The following is a 24,824-nucleotide window of genomic DNA, read 5'->3' on the forward strand; positions in this document are numbered from 1 at the left end:
CAACCAATAAGCAAAAGTCGAGGTAGGGGAATGCTAACTTCTCTCATGCCTAAACTGTCATCAGATTATATTAAGATCAATTTGTCAAAACTCTACTTTTGTTATTTCAACAAAATAAGCAGTCACCCTTCCTGCGCCACCCAATCCCAGTCACTCCCAGATGAGACTCACACTAAAAACTAATTATCTACCACCAGGAATGGATTGAGTGTTGCTGGATAATTTGGTGCTCCAGCAGATCAGTTGGGAAAGGTGGGAAACTCACCTTTATATGAAGCCAAATTACACTCTGAGAGATATGAGACACAGTCTTCTCTATGAGAATTTTAAAATATTTAAATTCATTCACACCTGGTCTACCAGAGCAATTTGCCCCTATGTGAGCAAACAACTCCAGCTCTGAAATGGCCCAGAAAGAGGCTGGACCACCCCATGGAAGATAACTGTGTGCATGCATTCCTGCCTACTTGATTCCACACAGAGACTGCTATTTTTAGGAAGCTGGCTCACAGTTAAGCCTCCCTAACTCAGACAAATAGGAGGCATGGCAGTCTCAATTAGTGAAAAGTCTAAAATTAAAGAAGAGTCTAAAAGAAATGCAGGCCCATCAACAACATCAAAGGTTTAGTGAGCATCTTCAGTGTGCAGGATACTCTGCTGGAGCCTGGAGATGGAGAGGGATTAGACTCTGCTATGATCTCTGGGCACTCATTGAGAAGACAGGAGGTGAGCATGGCTAGGCATATTATTTGTATGCATGCATAGTAATACAATGGTTGGCTATGCAAATGAGATGGAACAGTTATTTTGCTAGACTTCTTGGAGGGAGACCTAGAGAACTCTTGCAGTTAGAATAATGATCTACTGATGTCCTCATCCAAAGCCTCCCTCTATGGTGTGAAGATGACCTAGGGTCTCTAAAGTCATGCTAGTGCCTCGGCACATAGTAGACACTTAAATGTTGCTCAAGTTGATTGAATTGAACATTCATTACAAAGCTGAAAAGGCATTATCTGGACCTAGTAGTCAAGTGTGACTATCATCCAAAGACCAAATCAGTGAAGAACAGAAAGGCTTGTCGTCAAATGTTTGGTTGACAGGGGTGACATTGTTTGGTCACAGCAACTCCTAAAGATAATCTAATTGGACACAGAGGAGGTGTCATTGGTGCCAATGAAGTAAGTGCCAATGAAATCAGAAAAATATTGGATGTTCACATTCAAGTAGTTGCTAATAAAAGTCCCAAACATTATACAAATAAAGAACTCAACATTTTCAAGTAAGTCAATCTTTTTTTTTTTCAGTTAGGTGGGTAATATGGTGTATTAGAAAGATCTCTGAATTCAGAGTAAGATAATTTAGGTTTGAATAATGGTTTGTCTATTACCTTTGTGATTTGGTGCTAGTCATTTAATTTCTCCGAGTCTCTGTTTCCTTTTTTATCACAGAATGAGAGGGTTCAACAAGTTTCTTTCTAAGACTTATTCCTAAATATGAGATACTATGTTTACACTCTTTGCTAGTAAACTTATTTCCATAAATTTTTTAAACTTTACCTTCTGTCTTAGAATCAATACTGTGTTTTGATTCTAAGGCAGAAGAGCAGTAAGAGCTAGGCAATGGGGGTTAAGTGACTTTCCCAGAGTCACACAGTTAGGAAGTATCTGAGTTCAGATTTGAACCCAGGACCTCCTGTTTCTAAGCCAGGCTCTCAAACCACTGAGCCACTTAGCTGCCTCCTTTCCATGGGTTTTTCAAAGGTAAATCAAGATAGCTTATGACTTAATGATCATAAATATGAAGCCATCAGGAATTTTATGTTTAATTCCTCATTTATATTAGTTGTTAGTGTTGGATGTTATCTTTGCGGTAACTAAGTCCAAACATTTCCATTGCAGAAATCCCCTCGACAGCATTTTTGAGAGAAGTTCATTCAATATATTGGCATACATTTTATGACAAGCAATCTACTACTTCATGAGGTCAATTATTCCTTTTTTCTTTTGTAAAACCATTAACTTCTGTCTTAGAATCAGTACTAATTATTAATACTAAGTAAAAGACTGCAATTGGGGTTTTGACTTACCCAGGGTCTCACAGCTAGGAAGTATCTAAGGCAAGATTTGAACCCAGATCCTCCTGATTCTAGGCCTGGTTCTCTATCTAGTGAGACACCTAACTGCCCCACAGTTATAACTTCTTTGGAGAGTTCTGATGGTTAGGAAATTATGCTTTATATTATGCCAAAAATGTTCTTTCTCATAATTTCTGCCAACTTATTCCTAGTTCTAGGAAACCAGGGAAGTTTAGCTGTGAAGATGGCAAAAAGACAGCTATAGAAGGGAATGACTTATAGTATGAATCTCTTTCATTCTGGAGCTGCCTATAGGTAATGTGAGTCCAAGAACAATACATCATACTTTAAGTCTATTATTTTGACTTATCTAAGCCAAGAATTACTTTAATTTTTCTTTTGACACAGCAAAAAAAAAATCTACAAACACTCTCATGATTGGATCATTTTTGTGAAAAGGACCAAAGTGACTGAAGTCCCATAAAAGCACTTTTAACTAAATGTGTTTTCTCCAGAAATTTATAGGAGCCAATTCATAGAATTGTAGAATTGGAGAGATGGAAGTGACATCAGTAGTGACTTACTTCAACTCAATGTTGTTACAGTCATTTAGTTATGCCTGACTCTTTGTGGTCCCATTTAAGGTTTTCCTGGTAAAGATACCAGAGTGTTTCGCCATTTCATTCTCCAGCTCTTTTTACAGATTAGAAAACTGAGGCCAACAGGGTTAAATTATTTTCCAAGGTACTCACAGTAAGTGTCTGAGACTAGATTTGAACTCAGGTCCTTGTGACTCAGGCCCAGCACTCTGTGCCACCTAGTTGCTTTGGAATCCAATCCATACTTAAAAGGAATCCCCACTCTAATTTACCCAAGTGGTCATTCTTCCTCTGCTTTAAGATCTTCCTGGAAGCAAAATCTACCTTTTGGTCAACTCTAATTGCAAGGAAAATTTTCTTGACACCAACCCTAAATTGGCCCACTTGTGAGTTCCACCCATGCTCATTGCGACAAACTCTTCCTATAGAATTCCTTTCCATCATCTGGTGAGTTGGGTATCTAAGGCAATGTAGCTGTCCTTGGTCCTTTATTCAGTTTCACCTTGGTGTCCCTTCTCTTTCATCATTCCCTTTCCCAATCAGCCTCTGAACTCTACTGAATCTTCTTTTACCATGTGACTGATATCTGTCCTCTGTCTTTTGTCCTCCATGTCAATACTTTTGTCTCAACATCTCACTAAACTCATTTAGGTGATTGTAATAGTCTTTTCGCTCAGTTTTCTACCTGTAGTTTCATTTCTTTTGCTCATGCTACACAGGTTTCAAAATCAATCTCACTAGAGCACTGCTATCAGTCCTGCAATTCTCAGTTTGGACCCAACTTTGGAGGCAGCCAGCATTCACCCAGAGAAGAAGAGTGATGTATCCAAAGACTAATTTTACACAATCCAGCTGATACCTTCATTGGTCTATTCAATCCCTTCATTATGCATATATAACATATTATTTAATGTTACAGCTCCTCATCATGAATCATTGACTAAGTGCCTACTGGATGCCAAGAATTTGCTAATGCTAGCCATACAAGGAAAGTCCCCTTTCTCAAGGAGCTCACAGTCTAATAGGAAAGACAGCATGAAAACAACTATCGGGGAGAATTTCAGGCATGAGAAACGGCTCTTATAAAGGCACAGGGTTGGGGATGGAGCCTCATGTTTTCAGGAAAGACAATGATGCCAGCTAGGTGGTACCATGGATAGAGGGCTGAGCTTGGAATCAGGAAGATTCATTTTCTGAGTTAAATATGGCCTCAGATACTTACTAGCTATGTGACCCTGGACATGTCACTTCCCTCTTTTGACCTTAGTTTCATCATCTGTCAAATGAACTAGAGAAGGAAACAGCAAACCACTCTTTTCCATGAAAACCCCAAAAGGGGTCCTGAAGAATCAGACATGATTAAAATGACTGAATAACAAAAAACAGAAGCTGGTGGCACTAGATTGAATGGAATAGGGGGAAGTATAAATAAGTCTTCATATCTGATTCTAGAGGTGATGGGCAGTCATTAGAGGTGAATAAAGGGGGGTAGGGTGACATGAGAGCTGTGTTTAGAAAGATCACGTTGACAAATTAGTAGAGGATAAACTGGAGTGGAGAGAGACTAGGAGCATGGAGACCAACGAGAAGGTCATTGTCATAGTCCAGGCATGAGGTGATGAGGGCCTGTACCAACATGGTGGCAATGTCAGGAGAAAGAAGGGAATATATGATGAGAGATGTTACAAAGGTTAAATCAATCGACTTTGTCAACAAACTTGATGTGACAGAGAGGGAGAGTGATGTTTTGAGGTTGATACCTCATTGGTGAATTTGGGTGATTTGGTAGGAGACAGAGTGAAGGCCTGGCTAGTGAAAATGCCAAGGTCAGGGTATGAAGCATCATTTTTAAGGAATAGTAAGGAGCCCAGTGTTCCTGGATAACAGAGGATGTACTTGAAAAGTAGAAGGAAGTATTATGAAGTGTTTCAAAATCCAAAAAGAATTTTATATTTGATTATGGAAGTGATAGAGAGCCACTGGAGGAAATTGTTGGGGGGGGGGCAACTAGGAAGGGTGACATGGTCAGACTGGCACTTTAAGAAGATCATTTTGGAAGGCAAATAGAGGATAGTTTGAGGTGCAGAGAGACTAGTGGAAGCATATTGAAGTAATCTAGATGTGAAATGATTAGGGTTTGCACCAGGGTGCAAGAGAGAAGGGTGTATATGTGAGAGAAGAGAAACAGGATTTTGAATTCCCAAAGTATAAAATTGATATACATATTAATAGCCTACAGCACACACAAAATTATGTTCAATGCTAGAGATGATACCAAATTTAGCTAAGAGCTGGTTCTTGTCTTCATGGAGCTCACAGTGTAAAATAGATTTATGATATAAGCAAAGATAACTTTAATGCAATCTGATATATTCAGAAGAGAGACATAAAGCTGGTAAAGTCTAAAAGGCATGAAAGGTCATTATTGACTAGGGGGATCAGGGCTAACTTCAGTGGAGTAGTTGGCATTTGAGTTGAATTTAAAAGTATGGTGAAGAATTCATTAGGTTAAAAAGTGGAAAGGATACCATCAAGAGACAGAGAATAAAAGTGAAAAGGCACAGAAATGGAAAACTCCAAAGTATATTTCACAGGCAGAATCCATTTCAGTTTGGCTAGAGCAGGGAGTGAATGGAGGAAAATTATAGGAGATAAGGATGGTAAAGTAAGATGGTACCAAATGATACACATGGAAAAACACACATATGTTATAGCTTCCCAATATGAAATTTCTAGTGACTATTTATTATTATCCTTATTAATGCATAGTATCTTATAAAGCAATTAAGATCAACAAATATAAAGAATATGAAGAAATCTAAAGAAGTTGTAATGAAATAAAGAAAACAAAAATGGAATCAGAAAAAGCCATCATCAATGATCATATAAAAGGGAAAGAGAATGAAAGGGAACAAAGGGGAAAAAATCCTGATGAAGGCTTAGAATCAGTTAAAATGTTGAGATATTTTATCCACTGAAATCAGTTATTTTAATTTCAAGCCATTACTAAGCAGTTGGGTTTGTTTTTTTTTTAAGAAACAAATTCATCATTCTTTTTGAATTCACTTCGGGAGAATGGGAAGATTGTACTTCTTACAAAGAGTCCAAACCTCTGAGAAATTTCACTATCAAACTAGCATTTTTCACTTCATTACTAAAATGATGGTTAGCGATGTTTAATGGCATGAAAGGAAGCTTTGGTGTCATTTCACAGAAGACAAAGTAATCTGAGGGGAAGAGCTTCACTGGAAATGAGGAAAAGCTTCCTCTAACAAATGTGATCTTGTTGCTAAATCCCGCAGAATCTTTGAGAGCATTTTATTAAACCAAGTCCCAGGAGAGGGAAAAGAAACATTTAGCCACAGAAATATCCTAAGTGGAGATAGATCCATTTCTTTAAAAAACTGGGAGAAGTGATTTTTTAAAAACTACAAAGTTGTTCTCTGTATTTATGTGGGACTGAGTGTACTTACAAAATAATTTGACAGGATTCTAAGAATAAAGGCTTAAAAACATGAATATAAATTTAAATCTTTAATTTACATTTAAGTCCATAGATATACACATATATGCATGTTATAATAGATTAAAAAGTCATAATCTAAGGAGATGGTGACACACATTTCTTTCTTTGGCACTATAAGGTTTACTAAACACTTCCTTCATGATATAGTAGTGAGCTAAGTCATGTGATTGCTCTGATTTTACAGATGAGAAAATCGAGCCTGAGAAGTCAAGTGTCTTTCCAATGACCATGTAACTAGAAAACACCAGAAAAGGGATTTATTCCTAGGACTCTTTCCTCCAAGCCCCAAACTATTTATCATGCCATACTGCTTCTAAAGATCATAGGTTCCTCCCTGCATAGTAAAGCCTGAACTGAATATTGACAGCAATTCCTTCAGGAAAAGACCACAAATTAGTGTTTGAGTCCCTTTTGTCTTTCTCTGCGTTCTAAACACAATCACTCCATAGCATGACTCTATGTTCATCCCTAGACTTCACTATATCCTTCATGAGAGGCTCCTATCCTATCTAGGACTAGGGGAGGTGGAACAGACATGTATGTGCCTCTTCACACTAGACTTGAAATCTGAAGGCACAGAATTCTGAAGTTTGAATTCTAGCCTCTGCAACTTACCTCCCATGTAACCTTGAGAAGCCCACTCTGATATTCATTTTTCTCATCTATAAAACTGGAATAATATTTGCACTACTTATCCTATAGGAATTATTTCCTCAGTTGTAAAATAGTATATAAATACGAGCTTATATAAATATGGAGAAAGAGCATGATACACTAGAAATCATTTGAAGTCAGGCAAGATAGGTTAAAATCCCACACTGACACTTACTAGCTATGTGACTATAGTTAAATCACATAGTCTCTCTGGGTCTTCATCTTGTCCTCCTTTAAATGGGCATAATATTACCTTTAGGCAGCCATGGGGTAGTATCAAGAACATTGGATCTAGAATCAGAGAATCTGGGTTGAAATATGAATTATTCTCCTTACTTATTGTTAGTTTCAGGCAAGGTCTAAGACTAAGGTCCATTTGGAAAAGATGATCTCTAATAGAGCACCGGTTGTGGAGTCAGGAAACTTCATTTTCCTGAGTTCGAATCTGGCCTCAGATACTTACTAGCTTTATGACCCTGGAAATTTAATTTAAACCTGTTGGCCTTGGTTTCCTCATCTATAAAATGAATTGGAGAAGGAAATGGCAAACCACTCCAATGTCTGTGCCAAGAAAACCCTAAATGGGGTCATGAAGAGTCAGATGCAATTGAAACAAATGAACAACAGCAACAAGAAGTTCCCTTCCAGTTCTAAATTCTGTGGTTTGTACTGACTATAAAGAGATGTCCTGATGATAAAATGAGATCATAGATTTAGATCTAGAAGGGACCTCAGAACCATCTAGACCAATCTCTTCATTTTACCAATGAGGAAACCAAGGCCTAGAGAGACAGCTTTGGTAGACCAGTGGATAGAGAGCTAGGCACAGATGTAGAAAGATCTGAGTTTAAATCCTTCCTTTGACACATACACTTAACCTCTCTTAAACTCAGTTTCCTCATTGGTAATGGAGATAATAATAGTACCTACCTCCCAGGGTTCTTGTGGGAATCAAATGATATAACATACATAAATGTCTTTACAACCGAAAAGCACTACCCCAGCTATTACAAATGAGGCTTTCTCTCATGTGGGGAGGGACAAAAGGCAGGGAGATGCCTGGGAATTTGGTTATAACAAAAAAATTAATTATTTTTTCAAATAAGTGACTTGGTCAAAGTCATACTGGTTTGAAGAGACACAGGCAAGGTCATGGATGTGAAATGTTTTGCAAAGTGTTACTTTGTCAGTTCTGATACTGCCCAATAGTTATGTGGGTATTATTTTAAAGGACAGAGATATCAGTCCCTCCACAACTTAGTAGGTAGTCTTAGTGAGTTGTTGTGGTTGAAAAAAAGAATATATGTGTATGTATATGTATATACATATATGTATATATATGTATATGTAATGAAAAAAATTAAATGTATACAATGTGCCTCAATAACCACCGATTCACTATCTGCTGATTCTCATGATACTCATGGTTAACTATCATAGGGAAAAAAACTGGAAAATTTGGAAAATTCTAGAAAAAATGGTTCATAAGTTTCAAACCATCCACCAAATGAGTGCAGGCTGTAACATGGTGAAATTTGCCAGTCCATTCCATGATTCATTTCCCTTTGTCCCCATATCCATGCTCCCAGGGGAAACTTCCCTCCAGTTTGCCTCTAGTGTATTCACTGATCTCATTCATTGTAGCATTATATATTAGAGCACCTTTTTTAAGAAAGCACTTACTGTAATAATGGTCCCAAAGCACAAAAGTAATGGTGCTGTTAGTGCGGTGTGCCTTGTATCCACTGATTGGGCATTGAACAGCAATGTTTCCTTATATCCTTATATGGTCTCAGCCATCTAGGGTAGGTCTTGGAATGTACCTGCTGTGGATATGGGAGCCCTACCATATAACATTCTGTAGCCCATCAGAGTTTTCTGAACTTGTCTAAAAGGCGTTCTTGGATAACGAGTGCACACTCCACAGCTAGGATTAAACCCATATCCCTTCTACCTTAATGAGGCCTGTCAGAGCTTGGGCACTGCTCAGATAATCTATTTGAATTATATAAAATGAGCTGGAAAAGGAAATAGCAAGCCACTCTAGTATCTTTGCCAAGGAAACACCAAATAGTGTTATGAAGATTTGGACAAAACTAAAAAATGACTGATGGGGATGGCCACCTTCAGGTTACAGTGAAGCATTTGCTCAGAGGAGAGCCTGAATAACAATAACAACAATAATGCCTAACATTTATATAGTACTTTGAGGTTTGCAAAGTACTTGACCTATGTTATCTCACTTGATTCTCACCACAGATAGGTAGTATCATTTTCTACATTTTATTGATGAGGAAATCAAAGCCTAGGGAGCTTAAATAACTTGTCCAGGGTTTTTTTCCATGAAATATCCTTTTTAAAAAAAAAAATTTGGAGTCCCAAGAACATGAATAATCATGGGAAAATATTCTAAATTAATTAATTAAATAAAAATGAAAAAATAAAAAGAAGAAGAAAATAAAAGATAGCTAATGGGGAAAAATTGGGGGGAATCTCAGTGGAGGTTACAGGGAGAAGTGGGAAAAAAGTAGAAAATTAGTCTGGGATAGATGTTGTAGGGAATCACTCTGGCCAAACAAAAGGCTGTGAGGACATAAAAGATATTAGATGTTCTCCATCTTTGGAAATAATACTGGCCCAGTATTGAAGTTAAGGCAGGGTAAGATGGAGGATCTGACCAGGAATTTGTAAGAGGAGAGAGTTAATAAGTGTTTGAGGAAGGATTTGAACTCAAGTTATCTTGACTCCATGCCCAATGCCCATTCTACTATGTTACCTAGCTATGGGATATGAGCTACTAATATTGCTCACCATATTACTAATTATACAGAAATTCTCTATACACCTTTGAGTAGATTATGGGGTCAAAGTTTGTCACAGATAACTTACACAATAATTATCAGATATTTACTTACACCTATTGGTGGTCTTTGCTTGGCAATGAAGGAGATAAAAGGATAAGAATGAGAAGAGACCAGAGTTTGTCCTAGAGCTTATAGTCTAATGAAAGAGATGAGAAATACATACATACATACATATATACACACATATAGGGAAAATACAACACAAAGCAAGATACAGTCAGGGTCAGGTGAGCAACACAAGATATTTGCTGGGTCAGTCAGAAGAAAAATGGATCATTTTAGGGGAGGCATAAGGAAAAATCCAGGAAAACTTCACACAAGAGGTAGCATTTGAGCTAGACCTTGAAGGATGGGGGGAAAGGGATATACAGAGTAGGAGGAATGAGTTGGGGGATAGGCAAGGAAGGGATGACTATTGCTTGCAGATGTGAGGAGTCAGGAAAATATAAGAGAGAGAGAATAAGACTGAAAAGACTTATTGGAGAGAGCCTATTAAGTGCTGCAGAAAGCAACTTTGTTTTCTACAATTCCAAAGGTGCATCTCCAATTATTTAAGGTTTTAGATCAGGGGGCCAGTGAGGATGGGCCTTAGTTCCCTCCTCTGTAAAATGGGGAAGCTAGAATAAATGATCTTGAAAGCCTCTTACAACTGACCATAATCTGATGGTTGGTTCTATTGTTCTATGACCTTTGTCCCTGAGAACAATATAGACTGTGAGATGAAAGGCTTTGCCAAATAGGTTTAACCATTGACTTTGATTGAATTTCTTAGAAGAAAGGGGGACTATTATTATAATAACAAATCTTTAGTATTATTTGGAAGTTAAAAGAGGATCAACTTCATATTTGTTGTGTTAAGATTTTCAAAGTGCTTTCCTAACAATAACCCTGTGAGATAGGTTTTTTGATGTATTAGCCATTTTACAGATTTTTTTTTATGGATTTTACAGATAAAGAAACTGAGGCTCCAAAGGTGAAGTCTTTCTCATATTACAAAGATGGTATCAGTATAGCTGGCATTATCTGCACAGTGAATCCAAGTCTCATCCTCTATCTGTGACCTTATGGTGCCTAAGTGGCCAAATTGGGCTACAAAACAATTGTGTCATCTATTCTTATAATTTTGCTCATAGTTCCATCTCTCTTGTTTATAACACAGCTCATGGACACTATAGGATTATGGGCCATATATAATTTGTGTCCCTGTTTCTCCTTCCCTTTATTTTTTATTTCTCTTTCAGAGATATCCCCACATCAGTAAGCTGAAATATACAATTAAAGAAATCCCAAATTCAATGGATAGAGACACAAAATTTACAACTGTTTTCCAAATGGCATAATTGTGTGGGGGCTAAGCACATACCAGCAGTCCTTAGACATGGCGGTGACATTCAATAGGGTTCTGAGAAAGGAAGCTAAACATTGAACAGATCTCTTTGATGATCATCACAGTCAATGATAAACAGGGCCTTGGGGACTATAACTCACTAGGACAGAAAGATGAGAGTAGTTTGCAAGAGTTATTTGCTTTTTTTGGTGTATTTTTATGTCTGTGCATATGTTCACAAATGTGGATTTTCATGTGTGTGTTTTAAATAAGGGACCTGTTAAAAAGCAACAAGAAACCATAATCATAGCTGACATTTTTATAGTGCATTAAGGTTTACAAAGTGTTTTAAGTACCTTCATTATTTCACATGACCGTCACAGAAACCCTCTGATATAGGTACATCAGAAATTATGATTTCCATTTTATAGATGAGAAAACTGAGGCTCAACAATATTATTTGACTTATCTATAGTCACATAGTGATTAATTAAGAGCCAATTTTGAACTCACGTCTTTTCTGAATCCATGTCAAAAGTTCTTTTCACTGTTAAAAAAATTATAGGGGCAGCTAGGTGACTCGGTGGATTGAGAGCCAAACTAGAGATGGGAGGTCCTGGGTTCAAATTTGACCTCCAAAACTTCCACGCTGTGTGAGCTACGTGAGCCTGGGCAAGTCACTTAATATGCTTTAACCCAGAGGTTAGGTATACTGTGGCCCTGGACAAAAATTCCCAATGGAAGGAGAATCATCAACACATGCATGTATCTATGTCTCAAAGAGCTAAATCTTGCCTAAAGTCATTTCTAATTTCTCTTCACCATCTTTACCTTAGGTTCCTTCTGATGGAACCCCTGGGGGTCTATATATCAGTGTCAGATGCAACAGATTGTTTTAGCCCAAGGATGGGGCTTGGCTTGTAGTAGACACTAACATGCGTCAATTAAATTGAGTTGAGTGGAAAGCACAGTTAACTTTTAATTATCCATGTGAATGAAAGTATATAGTGGCATGGATAAATTTGGAGCCCAAAAGCACATGTATATTTGATAAAACTTCACTTTAAGGATTACAAAGTGCTTTCCTCACAATAATCCTTTGAGACAGATTTTATGAGTTGTAGTTTCTAACTTACAGATAAGGAAAACAAGTCTTAGGGAGGTAAGTTGACTTGCTCAAACTCATATTGTTTGCAAGTGTCAGGACCAGGAAGAATCCCAGGAGACATGTATCCATATTCTAAGCACAGACTGCTTTCCATTACACCATGGCACCTTTGGGACACAGCATTGACTCTGTGTCTATGTGTTCCTAGTAGTGGATTTGTCTTCTTAGTTATGTTTCACTCAGGCAAATGAGCTGTGTGATCTCAGATCTCCCCTTTTCTGTGCCTTTTCTGTAGAATGAGGAGTTTGGGCTAGATGACCTCTCAGAATTTCTTCAAGTATTTCCGGATGTTGTGTGTCCTTTGAACCCCAAACTTAAGTTTGCCCAATCAGAGCTCATGCTGGCTAACTTTGAGAAGTGGGCACCTGGTAGTAGAAAGAATGAATGAAAACAGCAAATGAAGCAAATGAAGAACTTGCACCATAAACCACATGCACACAATGGACAGTGGCTGGTAATCATGAAAACAAATTGGAATATAATTGATTGTAATTGTTGATTGTAAACCGCTTCATTTCCTATTAGGAGATTATTATTGTCCAATAGCTCCCTAAAAAAGAGGAGAATAGTCTTCATTCCTTCCTTTCTCATTCTCTTTGCCCTAATCTCAATACCAGAGACCTCCAAGGGTTAGGTAGGGTGGCTGACTTTGGAGGAGAGAGGGAAAAAAAAAAGATAAGAACATTAAAATCAGGAAGAACAAAATTTTCTAATGGAGAAAATTGTTCCCCAAGATACTTATCCCTGCCCCCCTCCCCCAAGCACAAATTCCCCAGTAAACAGCCTCTTCTAGATCTTATTATTATGAATAATGAGAGCTATTTGTTCCCACCATTTGTCTCTCCATTGCCCTTTGGGTGACCTGCAATTTTGATATCTCAGAGATTGTGATATCCTATGATTCACAGCCATATTGTAGAATACTGATGTTAAAATGATGACATACATGCAAAAAGTAGCCTAATAGATATCATTCAGAAGATGTATGACTAGAAAAGGGAGGTAGAATGCTCATCTATCAAAAACAAGGGATGCCAGATGGACAGCCTGGCATGTGCTACACTGGCATCCATGGAATATGGGGAGAAATCGTGTAAGGCTCACAGAATATTGGATGGGTCCCATATGGAGGATTTATGATAGCACAAATACAAGAGTCAAACAGGCTAAATAGTGAATGGACTGCAATCTACACTATAGTGGGGGATGTCCTCATTGATTAGATCTCAGAACCACTAAATATTGAAGCATATAATAGCTCTTATTTCTATTAAAACTCAAAATGCTAAAGAAGATGCTGTGAGGCAGAGAGTGAAAGCATTATTATCTCTATTTTTGCAAATGTGGAAACTGAGGCTCAGAGAAATTCTAAACCCAGCATTTCAGGAAGTACACTGATAAATTAGAGCACGTACACAAGAGAATGACCAGGGAGGTAGTCCAAACAGAGCTTAGACTGTACAAAGATCAGCTAAGGAATTGGTGATGTTTAGCCTGGTGAAAGAAAAGCAAGGAGACAGACCAGGCTTTGAAGCATTTTAAGAGCTGTCATGAGGAAGTGAGATTAGATTTAGTTTACTAGGTCCACTTGTCTAAAAGGCAGAATTAGGAGCAACAGATCAATGTTGTAGAAAGGTAGATTTCAATTTAATATAAGAAAAAAATTCCTAATAACTAGAGCTGTTCAAAAGTGGAATGCACTGCCTCGGAAGGTTTCCCATCACTGAAGGCCATTTGAGTAAATATTGGATGACCATTTTTTTTCAGATGTTCTAGAAAGCATCCTTGCTTAGGCTTGAGTTGGGTCAGATGACCTCTGAAGTTCCTTTAAACCCAAAGATCTATGAACTTATAAAGAGTAAGCAGAAGCCAACACTGTTTTAGCAAAGGCAAAGAAATACCCATTAAAAAGTTAGCTGCTTGAGGGCAGGGGGTGTCCTTGTTTTAGCATATGTATCCCCAGTACTTAGCACAGTGGTTGACATATAGTAAAGTGCTAAATAAATGTTTATTTATTCATTTGTCCATTGCTTAGTCAATTTAAATTCAGTACAATGATAAAAATATTAAAATACCTAATGTGTGCCAGGCACTGGCAGGTTGTCATGGCTACAGTGAAATGGTAACTGATTTGGGTTGTAAATTAGCTCAAGCATCACACTGGTCTCTATAGATGCAGAATATGACATCCAAATCCAAGCAAGAACATGAAGATTTTATGTTGTTTTTGCTTATACCAATAATGATAAATAAAACTACCATCAATATAGTGCTTTATGGTTTGCAAAATACTTTACAAATATTTCATTTTGTCCTTACAACTAATCTGGGAGGGGAATGTAGGCACTACTCATCCCCATTTTTAGAAATAACTCTTACTTTCTGTCTTAGAATCAACACTAAGTGTTGATCCCAAGGCAGAAGAGCAGTAAATGCTAGGCAGTTGGGGTTAAGTGACTTGCCCAAGGTCACACAATAGGGAAGTATCCACTTTGCTGCCCCGTATTTAACATATAAGGAAACTGAGGCTGAGAGGAATAAATATATATAAATAAACAAATATCCAGGGTAATATAGTCAGTGTCTGATGTTAGATTTGAACTCAGGACCTGGTGTAACCTTGTTGTCTAGATAGGAGTACTCTTTGAAGGAGTATATTTTGGTGGGCTGAAAGTCATGCATCTAGGGTTGCATTCATGACTTTAAAACCAATTCTACCTGTATAACCTCCAGAAAATCACAAACCTTTTCATGCCTTATTTTTTGCATTTATTATATGGTGTCGACGCATTTTTTTAATTTGCAAAAGGATCACCTTTTGTGAAAGTTGGAATTTAGAGTGAACAGAAATCAAACAAAGCATGACAGGGTAAAATCTAGCTGAAAATTACTTAATCTAGCTGAAAGAGCACTAACGGACTTAGAAGGCTGAGATTTAAATTGAAGAACTGATCATTACTAGCTGTGAGAAGGAGCTTGGGCTTATTATTTCAAATTCCTGTATCTTTGATCCCTTGTCAGGTTGTTGTAAGGAAAGGAGTTTGTAAACTCATGCACAAGTTATCTTCCTTAGAGTTCATTTAGCCCTATGCTCACATTTTACAGATGAGGAAATCGAGGCCCATAAAAGGGAAGTGGTTTGCCCAAAATCACACAATAAGTAAAAGTAAAATCCCAGTGTAGATCCCAGATCTCCTTGGCTAGTTGGATGTTCTTTCTGCAATACCGCATTATGCCCTAGTGATGCTTGGCATAGGACTCAAGCTCTCTTCTTGGATATAACCACTGCTCATGATGATAGTTTGTCCTAATCTCTTCCCCTCTCTGCAAGCTGCTAGTGCCCTCCTTGTCAAAATTTATTTTATATTTATTGTATATTCTTTGTATACACTCTATGTGCAGGTCATTTCCCCCAGTAGAATGTAAGGTCCTAAAGGGTTGTTACTGTCATTTCAGTTAGGTCCAAATGACCCCTTTGGGGATTTTCTTGGCAAAGATACTATAGTGGTTTGCCATTTTTTCTTCTCCAGTTCATTTTATAGATGAGGAAAGGAGACAAACAGGATTAAGTGACCTACCCAGGGTCATGCTGCTGGTAAATGACTTGAGGCCAGATTTGAACCTAAGAAAGGGAGTCTTCCTGACTTCAGGTTGGGCCCTTTATTTGCTGGGTTATCTAGCTAAATCCTGATGGTAGGCAGGGTCTATTTTTGTTGTTGTTATTGTTGTAGCCACAGTATCTAGCATAGTACCTGGAACATAGTAGGAATTCACTCAAGGATTGTTAATTGATTGTAAATGCAATGGGATCAGTGAACTAGGATGAAAGTGTCGATGGGAGATGCTACCCAGCCTTGAAGACTCCAGTCCAGGATCAAGTGTAGCCAATAGTCAGACAGTTCTGGAGGGGGGAAAATAACCAACGAAATAAAAACAAATTAACCCAAGTAGGAAAGAAAGTAACTGTGGACACAGTTCATCTCTGTCTTATTAGGGCCATCTGTGCTGTGAGAGATACCTGCAAGGAGAGCAAGTATATATACTGAGAGAGCTCTCACAACTATACTGAGTCAAATGATTAATGTGTGACCCACCTGAACTTACAGTCAGGGCCTCTGTTTCCTCCTCTGTCAAGAAGGGGGCTACAGTGTGATTCCTAAGGTCATTTTTTAGCTCCAAATCATGTGAAGCTCTCATTGAAAGCCAAATTGGGATTGTAGAACCCTACACAGAGTGAATCAAAGAACAGAGGATTCTTGCTACATTCTGAAGGGCAGGATGCTAAGAGGCAAGAGGAAGATGGGCTGGCCACCTAGCTGGAGAAGGTAATGAGAATGGACTGAACTCTGGTGTTTCTACTCATGTATGGTGACTGTGAGTTATATTTAATCAATTTAAAAGCTAATTGATTGACTTTTAAGGGTGTTATAAACAAGCACTTTAGTCTCAAGAGTAAGAGGAGGGGGTGGGGATGGAGAGAGTGTCAAATTTTTTTCCCCCTTCACAAGGTGAACGCTGAATTCAGGATGACTCAGAAATCCCTTTAGCTCATACTGGACTGAAATATTTCACACAGGACTACGAGTGGGAATTTCCACTTTGGCAGGAAAGGCCAACCATGAGGCAGGGCCAGGGCAGATGTTAAGGACAGGAAGAGAAAGTAGCCCTAAGGAGATTTTAACTCTCCCAGGCTTCCACGGCTGGGTACCCTAATGTCTCATGGACTCAGAATTTGGAGGGACCTTGGAAATCATCCAGGCCAACTCTCATTTTGTGGATTAGGAAATGAGGGCCCTCGGGAAAGAAGTGGCTTACTTGTTCAAGGTCACATAATGAATAAGTAGCAGTCATCATGCTCTAAAGGAAATGAAAAATTAGAAATATCCTTCCATTTCTCTTCTCTCCTTGGTTTTTGGAGCAATGTTTACTCACTTCTGTACTGCGGAGCATCCACCTTCAAAGAAAACGGATCTTGTAAAGCGACTAGATGCTAATATAATAGATATAATAGTATTTTGGAGAGTACAGACCACTATAATAATAGAAAATGGCATTTTAAAGAGCCAATATGCACCAAGCATTATACTAAATGCTGGGATACAAAAGACAAAAGACACTTTCTGTGCTCAAAGAGCTTACAATGTAATGAAGGAGACAACGTGCAAACAAATATATATAGATCAAGTTTATATAGGATAAATAGAAAATAATTAACTGAAGGAAGGTACAGAATTAAGAGGAGTCAGGGAAGGTTTCGTATAAGAAGTGGGGTTTTAGTGGAGACTTAAAGAAAGCCAGAGGTGTCAGTAATCATCAGATAAGGGAGAACACTTAGACATGGGGGACAAACAGAGAAGATGCCTGGAACCAAGAGGTGGAGTGTCTTGTCCATGGAACAACCAGGAGTCCAGAATCATTGGATTGAAGAGTGTGTATCAAAGAGTAAGTTGTAAGATTGGAAAAGTAGGAGGGAGTCAGGTTCTGAAGGGCTTTGAATGCCAAACACAATGTATTATATTTGCTCCTGGAGACAAATGCAAGCCAGTGGAGGTTACTGAGTATAAGACATGACAAGACTCTGCTTTAAGAAAATCCCTTTAGTGGATTTTCTTATGGAATTCTCCATTATGGAATGGAGAATGGATCAGAGTGGGGAGAAACTTGAGGCAGGCTGACTCACCAGTAGTTTATTGCAACAGTCTTAAGTGTAAGCTTATGAGGGGCACCAGAGAGGTGCCGGTGCTAGAGAAGAAGAGGGGGCATATTTGAGAGATGTTACAGAGGTGAAATGGAAAGGCTTTGGCAATATATGGGATATGGGAGGGAGGTGAGAAAGAGTGAGCTGTCTAAGCAGACTCCTAAGTTGGGAGTCTGAGGCACTGGGAAAATGGTATTACCCTCTATAATCACAGGTAAGATAGGGTTTACGAGAAAATATAACAAATTCTTTTTTCAACACATTTAGTTTAAGTTGTTTCCTTGATATCCAGCTTGATGATTTTCATTTGATGATCCAGCTTAACTTAAAGAAGTTAGAAATTTGAGATCAGAGGTCAGCAGCTGCTGGGGCAGGAAAGGTAGATTTTAGAACTATCAGCATAGAGGTAGTAATTAAATCCATGGGATCACCAAGTATGTAGAGAGAGAAGAGAAGAAGGCCCAGGACAAAACCCTGATGGACACCTGTGGTTACAAGGAAGACTCTAGATGAGAATTCAGAAAAGAAGAAATCAGATAGGCAGGAGGAACTAGGAGAAGGAGTATCCTGAAAACTTAGAGAGAAGAGCGAATCCAGGTAAAGATAATGATTAACAGTGTCAAAGGCTGGAAAAATCAAGAAGAGTGAGGAATGAGAAAATGCCATTAGATTTGGCAACTAAGAACATCACTAAATTTGGAGAGGGAAGTTTCAGCATAAAGATGTGATGAGAAGTCAGATAGCTAAGGGGTTCAGAAGAGAGTTAGAGGAAAGAAAGCAGAGGCACCTATTGTAGATAGCCTTTGGGGTTTTTCTACAAAGAGCAGAAAAGATATGGGACTATAATTAGTAGGTATAGAAGAATCACGTGTGGGTTTTTTCAGAGTGAGGAAGATATGGGTATGTTTGTAGGCAGTAGGAAATGAGCCAGTAGAGAGGGAGAGATTGTGAAGGAGTAGAGATGACAGAGTGGGGCAATCTGTTGGAGATGAGATGAAATATATCACTTGAACAAGTAGAGGGCTTAACATTGTTAAGGTGTAAGGCCACTTCATCATGTGAGATGGGGTGAAGGAGGAGAAAATGGCAGAAGACATCTGAGTGATAGGAGATGAGGAGGAGGGCAGAAGAGCTAGTTCATGGTAAATGATATCAGTTCTTAAATGAGGTGGCTGCTGTAGATGATTGGAAATGAAAATAATAATAGCAAAAACAATTAGCAGTTATATAGCATTTTAACATTTTCAAGATGCTTTAATATTCTATTTTAACTCACACTGGATTTCAAATTTGAAGTTATTCAGTATTTTTAGTCATGTCTGAATCTGTGACCCCATCTGGGGTATTCTTGGCAAGGATTCTGGAGTAATTTGCTGTTTCTTTCTCCCACTCACTTTACAGATGAGGAAACTGAGGTGAACAGATAAGTGTCTTGCCCCAAATCACACAGCTACTAAGTACCTGAGGTCAGGTTTGAACCAAGGAAGATGAGTCTTCAGACCTGGCACTCTATCCACTGTGCCACCTAGCTACTTAAAAACTTGAATTCAGATCTGAGCTCTACTACTCCCTCAGAGTAACTGAAAAAATTGCTTAATCTCTTTGAGTCTCAGTTTCTTCATCTATATGATGTTTTTCCTGCCTATGTAGATGTTATGAAGATCAAATGTGGGAAAGTATATAAACCATCGAGCTGAAGAAATAGTCAATAGTACTCATGGTATAACTGAATCTAGATAACAATGATCTCAGTTATTACTGTTTTGAGAAAGCATCCTAAACTCTTCATAGTTAATATTTCTTGACATAATACAAAATCATTATCTATCACTTGCCCCCAATCAAGCAACATAAATATGACACAAAAGGACCAGATTTGGAGTCCTTTGCTGCTTGTCTAATGGTAAATGCTAGATTTGGAGTCAGAGGAACTGTATTTGAATTCTGCCCTTGACACTGATTGTGTGACTTTGGTCAAGTCACTTAATTTCTCTGGGACTTGGTTCTCACATTTGTAAAATGAGGGCATTGATCAAGATGATTTCAAAGGTCTGTTCTAGCTCTAACTATATGATACTTTGATCTAGATGTCATGAGACCTGTCAGACCATCTCAATTTATTGATATTTAAAAGCTCCAGGATGGTTGCAGTGCTTTATATTGGTAAAAGTTCTGAATTTGGAATCTAGATTTGAGCCCCAATTTTGCCACTTCCTGCCTGTATAACACTTAGTGAGAAATTGAGAGCCTCGATTCCTGCTTTTTTAAAATGAGTTTGTTCTAACTTGATTACTATAGTTTAAATTGATGCTAACATTAGTTTTTCTTATCTCTCATATGAAAGATGTATAATCTGGAATGACCACTTGCTTGCTCCTTTTCATAGATCTTCTAACTAGATTCCCTTTTTAAATTGGTATTCTTTTCTTCAGTCCTTAACAATTTCCAACCTTATGATGATTCCCATTCCTTTTAGTTCTATGGTTTACCTGTGAATGATACTTTCCTGGCATACACCTAGGAGGTTGTGTGAGGTTGAAAGTATGTTCATACCCTATGGAAATGGGTTGATCAGGGTGGGACTGGCAGACATTGAGAGAATAGGGGAAAGAAGAGGAGATATTCAGGAAAAGGGGGAAACATGAAAAAAGACAGGAACCCACTGGAAATATTGGGGTGGAGGAGGAAAGCAAAATCATGCCTTTGTCCCAGATTTCTTCCTCTCCTTGTCTCTTGATACACACATAGAAAACAGCAAGAACTTTGGGGGAGTTCCTGCAGTGTACTGCCATGATGGAATTCCCCTCAGGAACAACTTCTTAGATGATTTTTCCCTTGGTCTTCTCTTCTTCACAGGAAATTCTCCTAGTTCTGTTAACTGGTCAACAGAGTTTCCTTTCGCAACTCATTACTTTTTTTTTTCCTGGAGAACCATTGGAAACACGTTTCCTAAAGCATTCCTGAGGTGGTCTATGCTTTTCTTCTCCCAAAAACATCTCTTGACTACATCATTTTCTAGGCAGTTATAAAACTCTACCTACCCCCTAAATCCCCTAAAAATTCACAAAGCATCTGGGATAGATGGATGTATAAGATCCAGGACTATTTTTCAAGAGAAAAATTATTTAAATCTATTTACATTCAGTGTTTTGTGCAAATTATGATGCCTCAAGCTTTCTTGCTGAATTCCTTCTCTTTCTTTTTTGAGTAACTTAATTATCATCAGGGAAGGAAGAATTTTAATAATGGTGTTGTTTACATTTAGAACTTGCTCTTGGGGATTAGAGAGAATTATTGAGATTGAGGAAGAACAGAAAGTGATGGGATTTTGTTTGGTTTGATTTTGTCTTCTCTTTCCCTAAACCCAGGTGCTCAGACAAGAATTGTATCTGTTCTGAGAGATCTTGCCCCAACCCCACCCCAGATTCCATCACCTCACAGTTCTTTTTGCAGAATGTCAGAATATCTACAGGTCACCCTGTTAGGTAAAAAAATATTCATAAGAGTACTCCTTGATGCCTGGGACCTTCTCTCTGCTTTTGGTATAAAAGTTCACCTCTCTTTAATGGTTAATGATTGTTAGTGCCAGCAGAGGACATAGTGGGGATCAGGGCTCTGCGGTACCTCAGGCCACATGCTTGTTTTTCTGGCAACCCACTGGAAAAACATTTCTAATGTTATTTTCATGGATTAGGTTTTTGATGGCCAGAAATACACTGCCTGTTTATCCTAATTAGAAAGCAGCTTTCCTTTGTAGCTTGAACAAACCAAGGCTCAAAGAGATTGAAAACTGTCTTTATTCTGGTGGGGGAAGGAAGGAGGGGAGTGCAGTTTGGTGTGGTGTGGTGGAGAGAATGGTAAGCTTGGCTTCAGGGAAACATGAGTTCAATTCCACCTCATATTTATTAGCTGTGTTATCCTGAACAAGTCTTTTCACCCTTATTTGCTTCAGATAAATATCCAGTTGACCCAGCCATAGCACTGCTGGGTCTGTACCCCAAAGAGATAATGGACAAAAAGACTTGTACAAAAATATTCATAGCTGCGCTCTTTGTGGTGGCCAAAAACTGGAAAACGAGGGGATGCCCATCAATTGGGGAATGGCTGAACAAACTGTGGTATATGTTGGTGATGGAATACTATTGTGCTCAAAGGAATAATAAAGTGGAGGAGTTCCATGGAGACTGGAACAACCTCCAGGAAGTGATGCAGAGCGAGAGGAGCAGAACCAGGAGAACATTGTACACAGAGACTAATACACTGTGGTATAATCGAACGTAATGGACTTCTCCATTAGTGGTGGTGTAATGTCCCTGAACAACTTGCAGGGATCCAGGAGAAAAAAACACCATTTATAAGCAAAGGATAAACTATGGGAGTGGAAACACCGAGGAAAAGCAACTGCCTGAATACAGAGGTTGAGGGGACATGACAGAGGAGAGACTCTAAATGAACACTCTAATGCAAATACTATCAACAAAGCAATGGGTTCAAATCAAGAAAACATCTAATGCCCAGTGGACTTACGCGTCGGCTATGGGGGGTGGGGGGGAGGAAAAGAAAATGATCTGTGTCTTTAACGAATAATGCTTGGAAATGATCAAATAAAATATATTTTAAAAAAATAAAATAAATATCCAGAACTTATTTACTAAGCCATATATGGATTGCAATCTGCATTAGTGGAGTGAGGGTAATAATGGCAGGGTGATATAGGCAGGGACGATATCTTACAGATGAGGAAACTGAGGTTTTGGGAGTTAATGTTAAGCACTTTTCCCAAAGTCACTCTGCTACAGAGCAGTGAAGCTGGGGTTTGAACTTGAAGCTTTAATGATGGTAAAACAGCAGATTCTATTTACATTCATTAGCCAAGCAAGATATATAACTTCCCTGGGCTTCAGTTTCCTTATGTGTAAAATGAGGAAGATTAAATTCTAGTCTCCAAAGTCCTGTATAATTTAGATCTAGGACACTGTGTCATCAAACCAAGAAATGATAGGAAGAAAAGATGGAACAGTCATGGAGTGATGGCAGAGTATGACAGGTGGACAACCCAACGACTCCACTGGTATCCTCAAGATGTTAGGAGACATAGAGCTCCCTTTATGTCGAATAGACCTTCTTTAGTGACCTTGGAGAAATAGAGGGACAAAAGTTGCAGAATATCGGTAGGTCAGCATGCCTTTGTAATGATCTGAATCTCAAGAGAGAATATTCACATCAATGAGATTACAGATATTTGAATATAGAGACATAAACACATATTTATCTCTCAATATGCATATATATCACAGATGCATTTGAGATATACTCATTTAAATATGTACACACAGATCACTATATACACTTAGGTATACTAGATTAATAGAGATATAGTTCTGATATGGATAATGTAGAGAGGTATAGCTATATGGATTATATGTGGACAACATAGAGGGGCATAGGTATACAGATTAGATGTTAGAGGCAACATGCCATAGTGGATATAGAGCCAAGCTCAGAGTAAGACATATCTTAGTTCAAGTCCTTCTGGTACATAATGTAACTGTATGACTCTGGAAGAATCACTTAAACTTCTAGTGCTCGGAGGAAACTCTAAAATAATCTGCCTTAGTCGATAGACTTCCTATACCAATGAAATCACAGGCCATGTCAGAAAAAAGGAGATAAGGTATTTTATGTACCTTGTGCATCCTTGTGCCTTCTTTAAAACTGGACCTTAAATATTTCTCATAGATTCTCAGACCAGGAAACAGTGCTCTGAGGAGACTTACTTATTTCTTGGCTAGTTATATATTTTTTAAAAGATCTGCCTTCTCTGTGTGAATAGGCACTTATAGTTTCAGAATTTCCTAGAAACCCTTGGACTTGAATCAGTCATACTTGCTTTACTGAAACTTGTTAGTCAATGCCATCTTCTCTTCAAACTGTCTCTTTTGAGTGGTGTCTTCATGTTTAGGTGACATAGTTATTCTTTACCTCTAAAACACTCCTTTCTTCTCTGAATGATATATGCTATTACGTTTTCTCTCTCTGCTGAAAAGTGTTCCCCTCCCTCCTTTTAAAATATTGACTGTTTATATAGGGAAATTCAATTCTTGCTTTTTTTTTTTCAACCTGAAATTCTTCAACCTGAACCTGACACCAAAACCAAGGGGAGCATCACATCTGAGGCAAAGCTTCCTTGCCCTTCCCACCTCAGTCTCTTTCCTACTGACACCATACCCCCAATTTAATATGTAATTGGAGAAAGACACCTATGAAGTGTGTCTTAGTAGGGGAAGAAATATATCCACTGGCATCAGTCTTTGAGGACTCTGGTTGGTCTTGTAGGGATCTATGGATTTGCTGTAAAGTTCGGAAAAGATGACACTTGGCTTTCTTTACCACAAATCATTAGAACACGAGAAACTCAGTGATTTTCTTTAAGTCATTAGCATAACATCAATGCTCATTATAGCTAGATTGGGTGCTTTGCCTGGTGCCAAGTCCTTAAGAGCATAAGGTCACTTTAATGGGAGAGAGGGAGAGAGGGGGGGGGGAAGAGAGAGAGAGAGAGAGACAGAGAGAGAGAGACAGAGAGAGAGAGAGAGAGAGAGAGAGAGACAGAGAGAGAGAGAGAGAGAGACAGAGAGAGAGAGAGAGAGAGAGAAACAAAAGATGTTATTGGTTGAAGGCAGGGGGAAAGTGGAGGGGAGAAGGAGAAAGAAGAGTCTGTTTCCTTAGGCTTATTCCATGAGCAGCGCCAGTGGCCGAGGTACTGCTCTCATTCATTCCTCTTTCCAACGCCCTCTTGAAGACTTGGAACTGCTGCTTGCAGCAGTACCCTGACTCATGTAGTTGACCATAGAGATGACAGCACCATGAACAGTTTCAATAAAACCATTTCTTTAAAAAACAAAAAAGAAAGT

The 24,824-nt window shown here is 38.5% G+C and overlaps 2 long non-coding RNA genes across 2 annotated transcripts in view; one reads left to right on the forward strand and one right to left on the reverse strand.

The window, feature by feature from the left end:
* Positions 1–1,140: 1,140 nt before the first annotated feature.
* Positions 1,141–24,824, forward strand: part of LOC103102657 (uncharacterized) — a 45,292-nt gene continuing 21,608 nt past the window's right edge. Inside the window, exons 1-2 of the long non-coding RNA XR_008915424.1 lie at positions 1,141–1,279; positions 12,448–12,666. This is a non-coding gene — a long non-coding RNA (uncharacterized LOC103102657). The remainder of the gene's footprint in view (positions 1,280–12,447; positions 12,667–24,824) is intronic.
* LOC103102299 (uncharacterized) overlaps positions 21,690–24,824 on the reverse strand; it is a 35,674-nt gene continuing 32,539 nt past the window's right edge. The window contains exon 4 of the long non-coding RNA XR_458472.2: positions 21,690–24,801. This is a non-coding gene — a long non-coding RNA (uncharacterized LOC103102299). The remainder of the gene's footprint in view (positions 24,802–24,824) is intronic.

This window comes from Monodelphis domestica, chromosome 1, assembly GCF_027887165.1.
Source record: "Monodelphis domestica isolate mMonDom1 chromosome 1, mMonDom1.pri, whole genome shotgun sequence".
NCBI lineage: Eukaryota > Metazoa > Chordata > Mammalia > Didelphimorphia > Didelphidae > Monodelphis > Monodelphis domestica.